Source organism: Euleptes europaea, chromosome 8, assembly GCF_029931775.1.
Source record: "Euleptes europaea isolate rEulEur1 chromosome 8, rEulEur1.hap1, whole genome shotgun sequence".
Taxonomy (NCBI): domain Eukaryota; kingdom Metazoa; phylum Chordata; class Lepidosauria; order Squamata; family Sphaerodactylidae; genus Euleptes; species Euleptes europaea.
In genome coordinates this window covers 39,549,488-39,565,189 of record NC_079319.1, presented here as the reverse complement: position 1 = coordinate 39,565,189, position 15,702 = coordinate 39,549,488, and positions in this window count along the sequence as shown.

Below are 15,702 nucleotides of genomic sequence, written 5' to 3'. Positions count from 1 at the left end.
CTTTTTTTCAATGCTTCTGAACATTCCCAATAACTCGTGCCAAGTGTTTAAAGCGTTGATTTGCCAAGGACATTATGAACCAGAAATCTTGATGTATCCGAGCTGTTGGGGCTTATGAAGGTCATCTGGATTTTTGCATCATCCTGTATTTATAAATTGAGCTTTAATAAATCGCTTCAGTCCAAAAAAAAAAAAAAATGACAGGAGAGGTGTATTCTTAATGGCTTCAGTGAACTGGGCTGCCCGAGTCTAGAAACTCTGTGCAGCGTGAAGGGATCCCTGTCTCGAGCTATGTAATGTGACTAATATTAGGGTGGCAGGTAGCTCCGATCCAGATTTTGCAAACCAAGATATCCCCCCCACACACACACACACACAACCGCGTTAACATGGGGAGTTTTAACCATAGATTATGAAAATTCTTCTGTCTGAAGGTCTTTGCGGTTGTTTCACACATTCCCCCGCCCCCCCTCCCCATGAATGATATGAGGCTGAGGAGTCAAGGAGTCGTGGTTTCCCCCCAAGGTAGATTTTAAAGTGAGTTTGTGTGTGGACCTCTTTCCCTTTCTTAAACAGTCCCCAACCCGCTTAAGCCGAAGCGCCAGGGGTTAAACGGAGGAGTTTCTGACCCACAACCGAGTCAAATCGAAATAGGTTCGGCTACTTCACGTCTGAATCCTTGTTACATTTACTTGGGAGCAAGCCTCCTCGTTTTCGGTTTCGATGTCCATCCGAGTAAGAGGGGTTTTAGCATTGTAAGATCAAGTAGTTGGAAATCTATTTCAGGCAGACAGGTTTGTGGATCGGGCGGCTGGTTCCTGCTGGGATTACATTTACATGGAAGTAAATCCCACGTAATGTCATGAGACTTGTTTCCAAGGGGAAAGTGTGCTTTGGGGGTCTCCCTTTAAATATTAGCGATTAAACTTAATGGGGCCGTGGCTGGGGCTGTCTGTCTGCCCTTGACGGTTCGTGGGACTGGGATCCGATCATTTTGGCAGAACTGGATTGTGGCTCAGGCTGTCAATGAAGTGTAAATCCGAAACTCTCCCCCCCCCTCCCCAGGCCTGCTATTTCCCACTACTTGCTGATAATCCAAATTCAGCCTGTCAGCTCTGGATGGCGAAATGAGAGCCGTGATGGATCTCTTGCCAGGTCATGGATGTGTAAAGAGTGATATATATTAAATAGGTCAATCAAATGATGACAGCTATGTATGGTGGTTTGTACGTGTATCTATGTCGGAAAGAATCTTTATTAAAATATTTTGAACAAATCTTTACCATGACGTGCTTTGTAAGGGGGCAAAAGCCCAACCCCCCCCCCGTTTAGTTGGTTCAAGTAGACACGGTTTTAAGAGAAAGGGCATCGCTACTGTCCAGTTGTTTTTATTTTATTTATGCCAGTGTGTGGAAGAGTGGGACGGTTTGAAAGACTACCCAGTATTTATAAATACTGCCAAGGAGAAGAAAAGTGGCCGCCAGATTCTTGCTTCTAACGGAAGAAAATCAGATTTGGGATGGGAGGGGGGGGGAATCCCAATCTATTTAAGGGATTACATGGCGCCGAATACGCCGGAGTTAATTCGGACAAACTCTGGATTTATGCCAGTGTGTGTGTGGAAGGACTCCACAAACAAACTGGGCGGTTTCGCTCTACCTGGCCAGTGCAGGTAGTTTCAGGAAGCCGCTGCCATCTCGTTGGGTCGGGCAAGTTTCTTCTCTTTGTGGCAGTGGCCAGCTTCGGAGCGGCTTGGCTTGGCTTCGGTTGGGGCCACGCGTCGGCGTGCCCCCGGCTCGTAGCTGCGGGCCAGGGCCAGACACGCAGCCTGGTGGGTGTTTATGGCTGAGGAAGGGCCCTCCCCGCTAAATGTCCCGACGTGCTGAGGGGGAGCGGTGGGCGAGAGCGGATAAAGACTTTCTGCTCCACTTGGCATCCAGGGAGATTAATCAGAACCTGTAACTTTTCAAGAGGCATAACTGTAAAGCGCGGCGAAAGCGGCCCAGGCAGGGTGGGCATCTCTGCCCCAGGCGCCGGGAGAGAACCGTCTCTCAGCATTTACCAGACAAAGCCCGGGCGCGCCTAATTATGATTATTAAAACAATTTCCATGACGATGTCTAATATTATGTTAATTTGAAAACAACTGTGTATGAAAACTGTCGACTATAATACCTAAATTCATTTAATGAAACACATCGTTAAGGCAATTAGACCTCCTGGATGTGATTAAGGGACATAATTACGACACTGTTCTGCGCCGTAATTGGGTGTCTTTAATCAAGGGGTAAAGTGATCAGCAACACAGCCATTAGTTTGTATTGTTCCGTCTCTGCTGTCCATCATCCTGATTAGGAATTAAGCACAGGCAGAGCCCGGCTATCACCACCACCACCCCTTCAGACGTGCGTGTATGAATAGCGCCAGGACTCCAGGGCTAGGAGGGTCGCCACCGCTTCCTGGGCCCTCCCGCAGAAATCCAGCCGGCCCTCGCCTAGGTGAGGACGCTGGGAAACTCAGGGCTAGGGAGGGCGCTGTACTCGGGGCCTGGAACAAGACTCGCCCGGCAAAAGGGCTCCGGGGAGTTGAGTTCAAGGACTTGTCCAAAGGCCATTTATGCATGGGGAGGTTTTGCCTTGGATTTGCCACTCTCTAGATGCACATTTTTCCCATCCGAATTCTCAAAACTCTGCATGGGGGCTTATTGTTGAGTTTGGAGAATATGGATGGGGGGACCTAGTAGGCAGACCTAGTAAACCTTGTTTACGGGGTGGTTTGCCAGTCATCTTCCCTTAGTGCATCTAAAGAGTGGCAAATCCGAGGCAAAACCTCCCCTGCAGAAGTGTCCGGCCTCCCTTGGAACATCGGCTTGCAGTCAGCTGGGCGTGCTGGCTTTGCGGCCGCCCTGGGACATCTGGTTCGGAGCCAGCCCTTGCCTGCATGCCCAAAACTGGGCAGCACCTCCCCAACTCTCCTTGTTTCCAGTGACAAACTTTGCATTGACTAGATACATTGACTTGTTTAGAGGACGGCGGTGGCGCCTTTGTGCTCCTCGGTGGCAGCCGGGTTTGCCCGCGCTCCTGATGCTGGAGCTCTTGGACGGGCCATGGGAAACTCGAGGTGGTCCAGGATGTGGGGCCTTGACTTCCCCCGGGTGTGGGTTGCGGCCTTTGGCAGAGAGATCTGGCCAGGCCTGGCTTCCGCAGGGCTCCTTTCCGTCACTCTGGTCCCTTCCCTGCTGCCCCCAGAGGGTCTTGACCGACGCATCGCTCCCCGGTGGTCTCTCGGCGTGGTTCCCCTCTGTGTTTTGGCGAAGCGCCGGAGCAACGGGTTTGTTGCCCCTTTAGCACTCGCCGGGGCTCTCTGGACTTGGGCATTTCGGTTGTCGGGGGAGATCAGGGAGGTTAGAAAGGCCACCGGCCTTCTGAGACTCAGTGAGCCGCCTCTGCACCCCCGGGGAGCCTTCTCCTCCCGAGCCGTCGCTCCGTCTTCCCCGAGAGCCCTGCCTCCCAGAGGCTGGGCGAGGGCAGCTCCCCTCTCGCCTCCCGGCCCGGCCGCGCTGTCTTGACCCGCGTTTGCTCCGCGTGTGAAACCTGGCGCCTTGCCCCGCTTCGCTTCCCTCCCCTGGCGCGGGGCAATGGGCGGCGTGGCTGGCAGCTGCCCGCGCCCGTCGAGGCCCGGCCCAGGGCTCGCCAATCGCTCCGCCTCGCAGCTCCCTCCCTCCGGCGCTCCCCTTCTGGGTCTCTCTCGGCCTCTGCCGCTCCCCCCCTTCCCCCCCTTCCCCTTCCCCCCCTTCCCCCCCTTCCCCCCCTTCCCCGGCTTGACGGATCACTTAATCAGCGGTAAAAATGCCCCTCGACGAGCTTTTGTTCCGTTTCAAGCCCCCCCCCTCGAACGAGGACCGTTTGGCTGGCCCCAGCGCGCCCCCTTTCCTCTTTTTCCACCTTGGTTGCCAAGGCAGGCAGCCCCCCGTCCCTGCTTCGCCCCCCCCGCTTCGCCCCGGTTCCAATCCCGCGATTGTCCCAGCATGAGTGACATTGACTTTCCTAATATAATGACTTATGAAAGATATAATCATGTGTTAAATTGAATCCTCCGTTTAACTGTTAATGGTGTGCTCTGGGCACATTTACGTATTAGATGCTATGGTAACTAATTACCGCTAGAAAAAAAAGGGGGGGGATAATACACTTTGCAGACTTTGACAAATAATTATGAGTGTTCCCGTCCCTGGCAGCAGTCGGCGGCGGCGGATCTGCTTGGCAGGAGTCAGGGGATAAATGAGCGGCTGGCTAAAGGCGCTCGGGCGCGCGGGAAGGGATGCGGGTAATGAATGGCGGTCAAGTGAGTTTTCTTATTAAAAGCCTTTAATGAAAATGTGATTTAGGACGGGGCGAGGGGACAGGGGCGGGAGACGGGCGCGGGACGGCCTCGGAAATGTAATTAAGCGGCGCGATGTAAACATCGGGACATAAATATATTTGCTTTAATTAAAATAAAATTAAAAAAACAACAACAACAGCAACAACCACAACCCAGCAGCGGGCGGACAAGGTGGAAACTTTGAAGGCGTTTGCAATCGGGCCACCTCCCCATCAGTGGTCGGAAAGTCAGGCGGTTGGGGCGCGGGGGGGGGGTTGCTTGCTGACGTCAAGCGACCGCGATGCTGGCCCGGGGGCTTCCTTCCCCCAGGCCTTTCCGATCCGGAGCCCATCGTCGGCAGCCTGCAAGGGTTAAGCGTCAGGCAGCGGAGAAACTTTCGCCCCGGGCCAGGGTTTGGGATGGGCGGGGAAACGGGCTGGGCTGGCCGTCGCGAACTGCACCCCCCCCCCCGCCGCCGACCACCCACTTTTCTCAGGAGGGGTCTTTGCCACGTTTGCGGCGAGGAGCGCCCGGTCCCCCGCCCCCCGGGTTCGGGATTAGAGAGATTGGGCGAAAACGCACGGTCGCTTTAGCCTGCTTTCTTCCCTGTTCCAGCCAGGATGCAGCCAGGATCGAACGCACGGACGTGCGTTCGATCCTGGCTGCATCCTGGCTGGAACAGGGAAGAAAGCAGGCTAAAGCGACCGTGCGTTTTCGCCCATTAGCTGCCGCTTCTCTCTCTCTCCCTCTCCCCCCAAATTGGCCAGGCTGCTAATTGTCCCGGGATTTGGGGGTTCCCTCCGGGCTGGTGCGCCTCCTCCAATGAGGCTGCTGGAAATCGCCTCCTCCCCGCCCCTTTGGAACGCTCGCCCAGCCACCCTTTCGCTCCGGGACTGGTTTCTCTGCTGAAGGCAGGAGCGACTTCTTGCCAAGGCAGCCAACCCCCCCACCCCCCACCCCCCAATCTCAGCGCGATCCCTCTCCGGGACTTTTGCAAAGCGTGGGCGGAGTGCACCCGAGTATTTAGGGAAGAAACGCCGCGTCTCCCTACCTGGACTTCCAGTTCTTAAACGCACATTTTAAATGTTTGACTCCGCCTGTTGAATCAAGAGCCCAGTCCTAAAGTCCGTGTACTTGGACGTTTCAGGGAGACTTCTTTCTAAAGTAAAGGAGCCATTGAGAGGCCGCTCCGCACAGATGTGGCTCCCCGAGCCGTTCCCAACAGCCAGTGGCAGACTGGCCAGGGAGTCCGCTTGCCCGATGGAAAGTGGGCCCTCTTAAACATTAGACAATAAGTTTAAAATGTTAATGACCTTTTAGGTAAAAGGTAAAGGTCCCCCGTGCAAGCACCGGGTCATTCCTGACCCATGGGGTGAGGTCACATCCCACAGTTTCCTAGGCAGACTTTGTTTGTGGGGTGGTTTGCCAGTGCCTTCCGCAGTCATCTTCCGTTTACCCCCAGCAAGCTGGGTACTCATTTAACCGACCTCGGAAGGTTGGAAGGCTGAGTCAACCTTGAGCCGGCTACCTGAAACCAACTTCTGTTGGGACCTTTTAGTAGCTTGAAAATATAATAGAAGTTCCAATACTCTTACTGTATGCAATTTAAATTTTAATTGTACCTTTTTTCCACTTATGTATTTTTTGAAAAATTTATTTATTTCTTATAAAACTTAAATGATAGCCTTATAGTTGTGGGTGGGCCCCCTTTGTCCCCTGGCAACCAATATTTTGACCCAGTCTACCACTGCCAACAGCAAACCCATTCCAGACTTCTTGGGGGATCGTCAGCCCCACCGAATCTTTCCGTTGGGCATGATCAGTTCTGGTTTCTCTGTGGTGCAGTTCCAGTTGTGCTCACGAGCAAACCCCCTTGGAAACCATTCTGGGGACAGGGCTGGCTGTAACGCAAGAGCCACGAGCCAAGGTATGGCTCTACACCCTTGTAGGTCAGGTTCAGGGCACTTTCACACAGCCCCCATAATGCACTTTCAATGCACTGTGTGAACTGGCAAAATCCACTTGCAAACTATCGTTAAGGTGCAGTGAAAGTAGATTGAAAGTGCATTATTTGGGCTGTTTGAAAGTGACCTCAGTCTAAGGAGTTCCACTGGGTGGGCTGTTTGCGGAGGTCGGGGAGTGACAGCCAGGTCCCAGAGCCAGGCCAGTTTCCAGAGATCAAACCGGCATTAGGAGGCAATCATACCTGCTTGCTTAGTTCTCCTTAGAAATGCCCAGCCTGGGAAGCAGTCCCCCCCTCCCGTAGCCTGGTAGTTAGTTGCCCTTGTCCCCTTCAAACGATTCAGAGTGGTGCAGTAAAACAGCAAGTGAATTTATGCTGTTGACCAAGCACTTCATTGCTGCATTTTAAAATTCACATATACAATACACACACCCATCAGAACAAAGTTGTAAGAATAATTGGAAACGTGTGACAGGAAAAAACCGTATAAAGGCAAACGTCTCTTATGTAATGGTTAAAATTACAAAAAGATGCATTTGACAAAGATCACACAAAGATCACCCTCAGAAGCACAATCCTACACAGAGTATGAAACAGCAGGCTTTCAGTGGGCTTGGGCTGGTCTCACTGATCACAGGTCCACGCTGTCAATTTACTTGCAACCTCTGCATCAAATGTAAGAAAGCATAAAGCTCTTGATTTCTGTGGAAGTACGTTCCCCATTTTAAAAAGTTGTTTTTAAATCTGCAAACATCTCATCTGTTTTCAGTACTTTCAATGCTTATGTCCAAAAATTCAGAAATAATATGCTAGTAGGCAGCCTCTCCCACACTATACAATTATAAGGGTTGGGTTTTTAACAATGAGTGGCTTCTTATCTAAACAGTATAGTATATTGCACATACTATATATTGCAGTGTTTTGCGTGTAGCCATACGGTGGATAAATAAAAACCCAGAGCAATACACTGTACCTTGAGACAGAGTCTCTGTGTTCAGATAGTCTAACTTACTCCTCAAGTATTAGCCAAGTAGATGAAGTTGACAGCGGATAGTAAGACTTCTGCATTACAGGTTAGAAAGTTTCCTCCATAAAAGGGAGACCAAGTGTCATGCCTCGAATTCTTTAAAAGGTTAGATCACTTTTCTGTCCACATTTTAGTTATACTAAATAATACATGTTGTTTCAAGTGGTACAGATAATTCAGTTTTAGAAATTAACTGTAAAATAGTTTGTAGAATAGATATTAGAATAGTTCATAAGGCAAGACATAAGTTCCTGCCTATTTGTGATTAACATAACTATTTGTGGAACTGGTAATGGCAAGGTCTGAACACTATGCTGTCACTAGTGCTGAAACATATTTACTAATCTGTAGGATACAACTTTTAAGACTTCTATTACTTTTTATTAATTGTTCATCAAGAGAACAAATATATATTTCCACCCAATTTATAAGAGGTAATATTTACTTTCAAAACTGGTACCAAATTTTCAAAGAACATCCATATATTACACATGGATATCAGCTCAAATGAACTACACTGGTACGGATAAATCTGGTATTATAAAAAATACTACATTATTGTTAGATCACTTAGAGATTTCATCATGATGTCTGAAATGTTTTAATATTAATCATGAACTCGGAACTAGATTTTCACTCTGTCTTTCCATTCATAAAATAAATGGGCAGTGCTTTGGTTTATCACAGATTTAGAATTTATAAAACTTTTTGAAACATATAAGCTATTTTGTCTGCACGCCATGAAACACAGCATACCTACTAGGATGTCTGCAGTTCTCTAGGTATGACGTGTACAAATTATACTTTTGCAAACAAGTTATACAATTTCTAAATTAATATTTAGTTACTGTGAATGAAAGTTAACTAATATTGCAATCCTATGTGCACTTACCTTGGACTAAATCCCATTGAACTCAGTATGACCAACATGTACACATAGGCACAATATGGTCATACATGAGTTTATACTACATACTGATTTCTGCCTTGGCTGCATAGATTAAGAGTATTCTTATTAAAAACAACAAAAAACCAAGAAATAGTTCAAAACCACCAGCTGTCATTGTTCAGGTGGCAGCTTGAGTAGATTAACACTAGATAAGTTTTTGAAATATTAGTCCCATTATTACATGCTGCAATGCTGTGGAAAGCATTTTCCAATCAACCAGCAAACACAAATTATTCATAGGCATTACCCTCTTTTGCCACAAGTCTTTTGCCCATCAAAGTCAGTGGGATTAAACTGGGGAAATCTTAAATATTCCAAATTGGACTGCTTTGCAGACTGGTCAGATAGTTTCCAGGCCGATTGTTTAAAGCTGCAAAATAACATGGTGATGACATGTATGTACACAAACCAAGTGATCCCTAAGCCTTCGTAAGTATAATGCCTACCATTTTGACGGGTAAGGGAGACAAAGAAATGACATATATATTGCAGAAACTCACAAGCAGCATAATGGAGACACAAATCCTTTCATTGGTGAGTATCCCTTAGCAGTGGCTGGCTTATCCAGTAGCTTTTGCCACTGTAGATTGCTACTTTTTTCCATTGGAATGAATGGCAATTATTATGGTTTATGGGTCAAAGTAAGCAGAACAATCAGGGACTCTTTTATAAAGAGGTCAAAGCTCTTCCTGGGGGGCGTGTTGCAGAGTTCCACTATATAGTCATGCTAGGGAGTGATGAAGAAGTATAATCCAGAAATGACCTGTTTATATATATATGATCTTGTAGGTTTTTACAGTGGTCCTTTCAGCTTGCCATGCCTCTTGGATGAAGAAAAATCAAATCACACCTTTATTGGCATAAAAAAGGTACATAATGAGGTTAAAGGGAGATTTATAAGCTTTTGACGAAGATCTTCCTTACAACATTAAAAGTTAAAAGTTTAATATAAATCCCAGGAAGCTAGCAACCCCTGCAGTAACCTGGGGATAAATATCACTTAAAAGAAATCGAACTAGCTCCTTATCAGTGCCACCAGGGCAATCTGTCAGTAGGGGTTCGATGACCTGTTCCCGTAAAAGTGAGCCATGCTTGCAATGTAGTAGTACATGGGCCACGGTTTCAACTTGTCCAGAGGCACAAGAACACAGCCTTTTCTCATAGGGGACTCTGGCTATCTGCCCGTGGTCCAGGCCGTGGGGAGAAAATTTAAATGGGCTTGCATAAAGAGACTTCTCAAGAAAGGGGAGGTCAGAGTGCAAAAGTAGCTGGGTAGCAAGCCTGGGGTCAGATAGATACCAAGAGCTAAGGGTGAGCAAGAATTAGTAGCTCTAGCAAGGAGCGTTTGTTTTTCAATATCAGTAACAATAATTATGGTTCAAAGAGAGCCAGTATTGCATATTGGTTAGACTTTGTCCAGGAATACCTGCAGTTAAATCCCTACCTGGAACATGACGTTCACTGGGTCACCATGGGCAAATCTCTTAATTTAACTTAGCCTGCCTCAGCTGAAGAAAAAAAAAAGGATATGCACCAACCCAAGCTCTTTGGAGGAAATGTGAGAAATGAATGGCTAGGAGACCTCTTGATAATCTTATATATACTGCCTTCTGTTCCATGATAGTAAATAAATAAACTAAACAATATTGCAAGATTTTTCTTCATCCTGGAGCAAGAATACCAGTGAGAAAATCAAATCCAAGGGGGTATCTTTCGAGGTACTACTTCCCCTAAATGAGGCACAAGCCTTTAGAACTCTAGAACTAAGGATTACTGACAGTATCTTCTTTCATGTTACGTCCGACTTTCCCACCAAATATTAGAAGTATGAACTTTATTGTTATCCACCAGAATTGTTTAAGGACTGAAAAGGATTAAAAAGGACTCCTTTTCAAAAGTGCACAGAAGCATTTGTGAGTTGTCAGCCAAGAAAATTCCCGAATAGGTCATAATGTATTGTTTAAAATAAATCATTATTTTGAAGCCCAGAACAAGGAAGATATCTGATAATAAAATGTACAAGTCATTGATTCTGAAACACCAATAAAACAATTAAGCTTTAATTTTCTTCCTGAGCAATGTTCACATGTACCTTTGTCATAATATACAAATAATTAAAAGTAAATCGTACCACAGTGTTTATAGATGTCAGTTTTAGAACATCAAAACAGTTAATAATAAAAAAATGCTTTATATTCCATTTTGTTCATAAAGAAAAACATAGCTGTATTCATATGCTATATTTTACACGTCAGACTTGTTAGGAGCACAAAGTGAACACACCTTTTTGACATAGACATTGTGAACAGACCCTCTGGGAAAATGGCTCTACCAGATGACAGAAATCAGCCTCTTGATTTCTGTGAACTGTCAAGGATATGCTAATTTATATACAGTTCCAGAATTTGGTTTCATTGTAGGGAAATGTTCAACTGCAGCATGACCCTGTATCTTTAAGTTATCTCCTATCACCAAAATACTGTTATTCTACCTATCATCACTTGAAGTGGCCATGTCATTCTTTGCCTGCCACTGAAATTTCAAGACAACAAAAATCCTGGTGATGCAATCATGTTACAGAGAGTGTTGAGACAATTTCAATTAAATGATAGTTCAGGAATTGGTAAAAAAGTTTACCAATCTTGCAAAATGTATTTTAAGGCCCTACAAGTCTATTCTGCAGGGTTCGGGTTCTGCCTAACATTTTCTGTCTGTCTCTGTGTGCAGAGAGGGTTTGAATGGCAGCTGGGTTCCAATTGTGCTTTTGAAGATCCCTTCCACAAACTTCATTTGCACATACTAGTATTCTCCTATTGGTTCTCACAGCATTGCAGCAACTAAACCAGTGATTAATCTGATGTATGTTTTGCCTTTAACTTGACAGAGTGCCATTACACCCCAGCATATCATATCATGATATTTACATTTCAAACTCCTGAAAGCACAGTGTGAGTCAAAATACAGGTCATGTTTAAAACAAATACCTGCTTTCATTTTTCACAGTTGCCAACAAAGGCTGCCAAAGGAGGATTCATCATCACTGTAGCAGGAGACATTTTATAGCTTACATTCATACAACAATGACTATAGTCAACATGGTAATGATATCAACATTTCCTCTTGCTCCATAAAACAGACAGTAACCTACAAGTTGGACTGTGAAGTTGTGAGTTATGCAGTATCTCATATTTTCCCAGAGCCTTACTATGTTCCTAATATTAACATAAATGTTGCATAAAACACAATGAATATTTTTTGTTCAAGTACAGGAATATCAGTAGCAACCAACGAGTTATCCAGTAGACCAGCTAGTCTTAAACTTTGTGTTGCACTGCAAATCAAACACGGTTTTTTTATGCTTCAGCCATCATCGGCGAGCTGAGATGCTCATGCATTAAAATCCAACCCCTATATGCTAACGGATAAGTGGAAGAAGACAGGCATTGCTAGGGCTTGCATAGTAAAATCAATTTGTTTGGAGTCAAGTATCAATTCAGTCTTTTTTGCTGGTGACATGGAAAATGTCATTCAGCTTCTTTTCTTCTACTGCTATTTCTGTGATTTTGCACCAGAGACACTGCAGACTCATGCTGCTCCATGGACCATAGCTTAATAATCACTACAGCATATCAAGTGGTCAAGACACTTTATCATTCAAAGACAATTCTACAGAAATACGGCCCAGCACAGAAGGCATTTATAATGTTATGGTGAGAACATAGTCACCCGGTGTAACTTACAGAATGTTCTAAAGATGTTCAACAAGACAACAGTTTTATTTGCCTAAGGGTTGTTCCTCAGAATAATCCCACCCAACAGTTATGAAAGCCCTGATATATACATCAAGGAGAAATGTAATTAATGCTCCAGGAAATCACAGATACAGGAAAACAAAAACTTATTTTGATTGCATTGGCTAGAAAACCTACCACTGGAGATATGAGAATTGTTTGCATTTCTCTACCTATGTCTAGGTGGGATAGCTGGGCTATTCAGGTTTTTCTCCTTCCAACAGCATGAAAACATAAAAAGAACCATGCTAGATAGACCAAAGGTCCATCAAGTTCAACATTCTGTTCATATGGTAGCCAACTGCCTCTAGAAAGCCCACAAGCAGGATGACTGCAATAATATCCTCTTACTGGTGTTCCCCAGCAACTGATATAAAGAGGCATACTGCTTCTGACACAGGAGGTAGTAGGTATCCATCATGGCTAGTAGCCTTTGGTAGCCCCATCCTCCATGAATTTGTCCACTCTCCTTTTAAAGCATTCCAAATTGGTGCCCATCTTCATATCCTGTGGCAGCAAGTTCCACAAATTATTGTCGAAGGCTTTCACGGTCAGAGTTCATTGGTTCTTGTAGGTTATCCGGGCTGTGTAACCGTGGTCTTGGTATTTTCTTTCCTGACGTTTCGCCAGCAGCTGTGGCAGGCATCTTCAGAGGAGTAACACTGAAGGACAGTGTCTCTCAGTGTCAAGTGTGTAGGAAGTGTGTAGGAAGAGTGTACTCTTCCTACACACTTGACACTGTCCTTCAGTGTTACTCCTCTGAAGATGCCTGCCACAGCTGCTGGCGAAACGTCAGGAAATAAAAAACCAAGACCACGGTTACACAGCCCGGATAACCTACAAGAACCAATTCCACAAATTACTTCCTTTTGCCCGTCTTGAACTTCCCACCTTCCAGCCTCAGTGGATGACCTAGTATTAATTCTAGTACTAAGCGAGTACTTTGTCCACTCTCTCCACACCATGGATAATTTTAGAGAGCTCTGTCATGTGTCCCCTCACTCACCTTTTTTTAAAAGCTAAACAACCAACTTCAATGATCTCGGTGGTCTTAGTTTTAGAGGCACTGATGATACATATATATGAAAGATCTGAAGATGTACATCTTGCATCATCTAGTGTGGGTTGTTGGAGGGCAAAATAGGGTTGGACTTCACCAAATAATAGTTCATCATTTATTCTACTTATCTACTATTATTTGTAAAAGAAGTACTCAGTATCAAAAAAGTCTGATTTTGATTGTCAAATTTGCCCCTTCTCCCAATGTATTGGTTTGTGTTCAACATGGACCACCACTCATAATTTTGTCATTATTTGTCATTTTCTAGTTGAGAACCAATAAGGTGAGATGAACAGAAGGCTGAGATAAATGTGAATAATTCCAGTTCTAATCCCCGTTCATCCAGAAACTCACTGGGTGGTCTTGGGCTAGTAGTCAAGAGAGCCAGTGCGGTGAAGTGATAAAAGGAGTGGACTCTAATCTGGAAAACTGGGTTTGATTCCTCACTCCTTCACATGAGTGGTAGACTCTAATCTGGTGAACTGGTTTGGTTTCCCCACTACTACACATGAAGCCTTGGCCTAGTCACAGTTCTCTCAGAACTCTGTCAGCCCCACCTACCTCACAAGGTGCCTGTTGTGGGGAGAGGAAGGGAAGGAGACTAAGATGGTTTGGTTCTCCTTAAAAGGTAGAGAAAGTCAGCATATAAAAACCAACTCTTCTTCTTCTTCAACCTAACCAGAGCATAGTTGTGAAAAGTTCCCCTTCCTCCAGGAGTTGTGTGTGTGTGTTAAGTGCCATCAAGTAGCTTCCAACTCATGGCGACACTATGAATCAATGTCCTCCAAAACATCCTATGTATAACAGCCTTGCTCAGGTCTTGCAAATTGAGGGCCGTGGCTTCCTTTATAGAGTCAATCCATCTCTTGTTGAGTCTTCCTCTTTTCCTGCTGCCTTCAACATTTCCTAGTATGATTGTCTTTTCCAGTGACTCTTGTCTTCTCATGTGACTAAAATACGATAGCCGCAGTTTAGTCATTTTAGCTTCTAGAGTCAGTTCAGGCTTGATTTGATCTGTCACCCACTGATTTGTTTTTTGGCAGTCCACGGTATCCATAACACTCTTCTCCAATACCACATTTCAAAGAATCTACTTTCTTCCTATCAGCTTTCTTCATCGTCCAGCTTTCACACCCATACATAGTAATAGGGAATACGATGGCATGAATTACCTTGATCTTGGCGGCCAGTGACACATCCTTACACTTAAGAATCTTTTTTAGCTCCTTCATGGCTGCCCTCCCCAGTCTCACAGTGTATCCTTCACCTTTCGGCGGCTGGGGACAGCATGGCTGAGGCACTGTCATGGCACCTCGAAAGCCATTTCACGGCTATCAAAAGATTTTTAAAAGCCTTTTGCCGGCTTTTTGTGTGTGCGGTAAAAATGGGGCTTTTCGCCCCATAGAGAATAGCAAGGCTGCGCCTACAAAATAGCAGGCACAGCACCGCCATCCTCAGTCCAGGGCCGAAAGGGGACAGGGAGCTTCCTACAGGCAGCTTCACCCCGGCATGCCCCAGGAATGCTGGAACGCCCCCCGGAATGCCAGTGTGGGCCTTTATGCCAGCAGAAGGCCAAGCTGGAATCCCAGGGTGGTGCTGCCATGGCAGTGCCAGGAGATTGCGCCCGGCCTCCGTGCCAGCATTGGGGTCACTTATGGTGGCGTAAGTAGCCCGAACGCCAGTGCAGGGACCCCCAATGCCGGCGCAGCCCCTTCCTGGCCTCCTGAGGACTTTCGTCCTCAGACATCAGGAATGTGCTGTCTATCTCCTGATTTCTTGGCTGCAGTCTACCTTTTGGTTGATGATGGAGCCAAGGAATAGAAAGTCTTGAACAATTTCAATTTCCTCATTGTCAACCTTAAAGTTGAGTAATTCTCCTGTAGTCATGACTTTTGTCTTCTTCATGTTCAGCTGTAGTCCTGCTTTGGCACTTTCTCCTTTAACTTTCAGCAGTAATCATCTCAAGTCTTTGCTATTTTCTGCCAGTAATGTAGTATCATCAGTACAACTCAAATTGTTAATGTTCCTCCCCCCGATTTTCACTCCATCTTCATCCAAATCCAATCCAGCTTTCCTAATGATACATTCTGCATACAGTCTGAAGAAATAGGGAGATAAAATACATTTTTGTCTAACACTTTTGCCAATTGGAAACCATTCATGGCTACTAGTTAATATGGATACTAGTCATGATGCATACGTATTCTCTCCAGGATCAGAGGAGCATGCCTATTATCTTAGGTGCTGTGGAACACAGGCAGGATGGTGCTGCTGCAGTCGTCTTGTTTCGGAGCTTCCTAGAGACACCTGGTTGGCCACTGTGTGAACAGACTGCTGGGCTTGATGGGCCTTGGTCTGATCCAGCAGGGCTTTTCTTATGTTCTAATGCTCATTCTGTTTCTCCATATTCTGTCCTAACCGTGGCCTCTTGTCCAGAGTACAGGTTGCACATCAAAACGATCAAGAGTTCTGTAAGACCTCTGAAAAACTGATGTTGGGAAGTTTCTGAATCTCTGTGGATGAAAGCCACATGGGGGGATGGCTACAATGA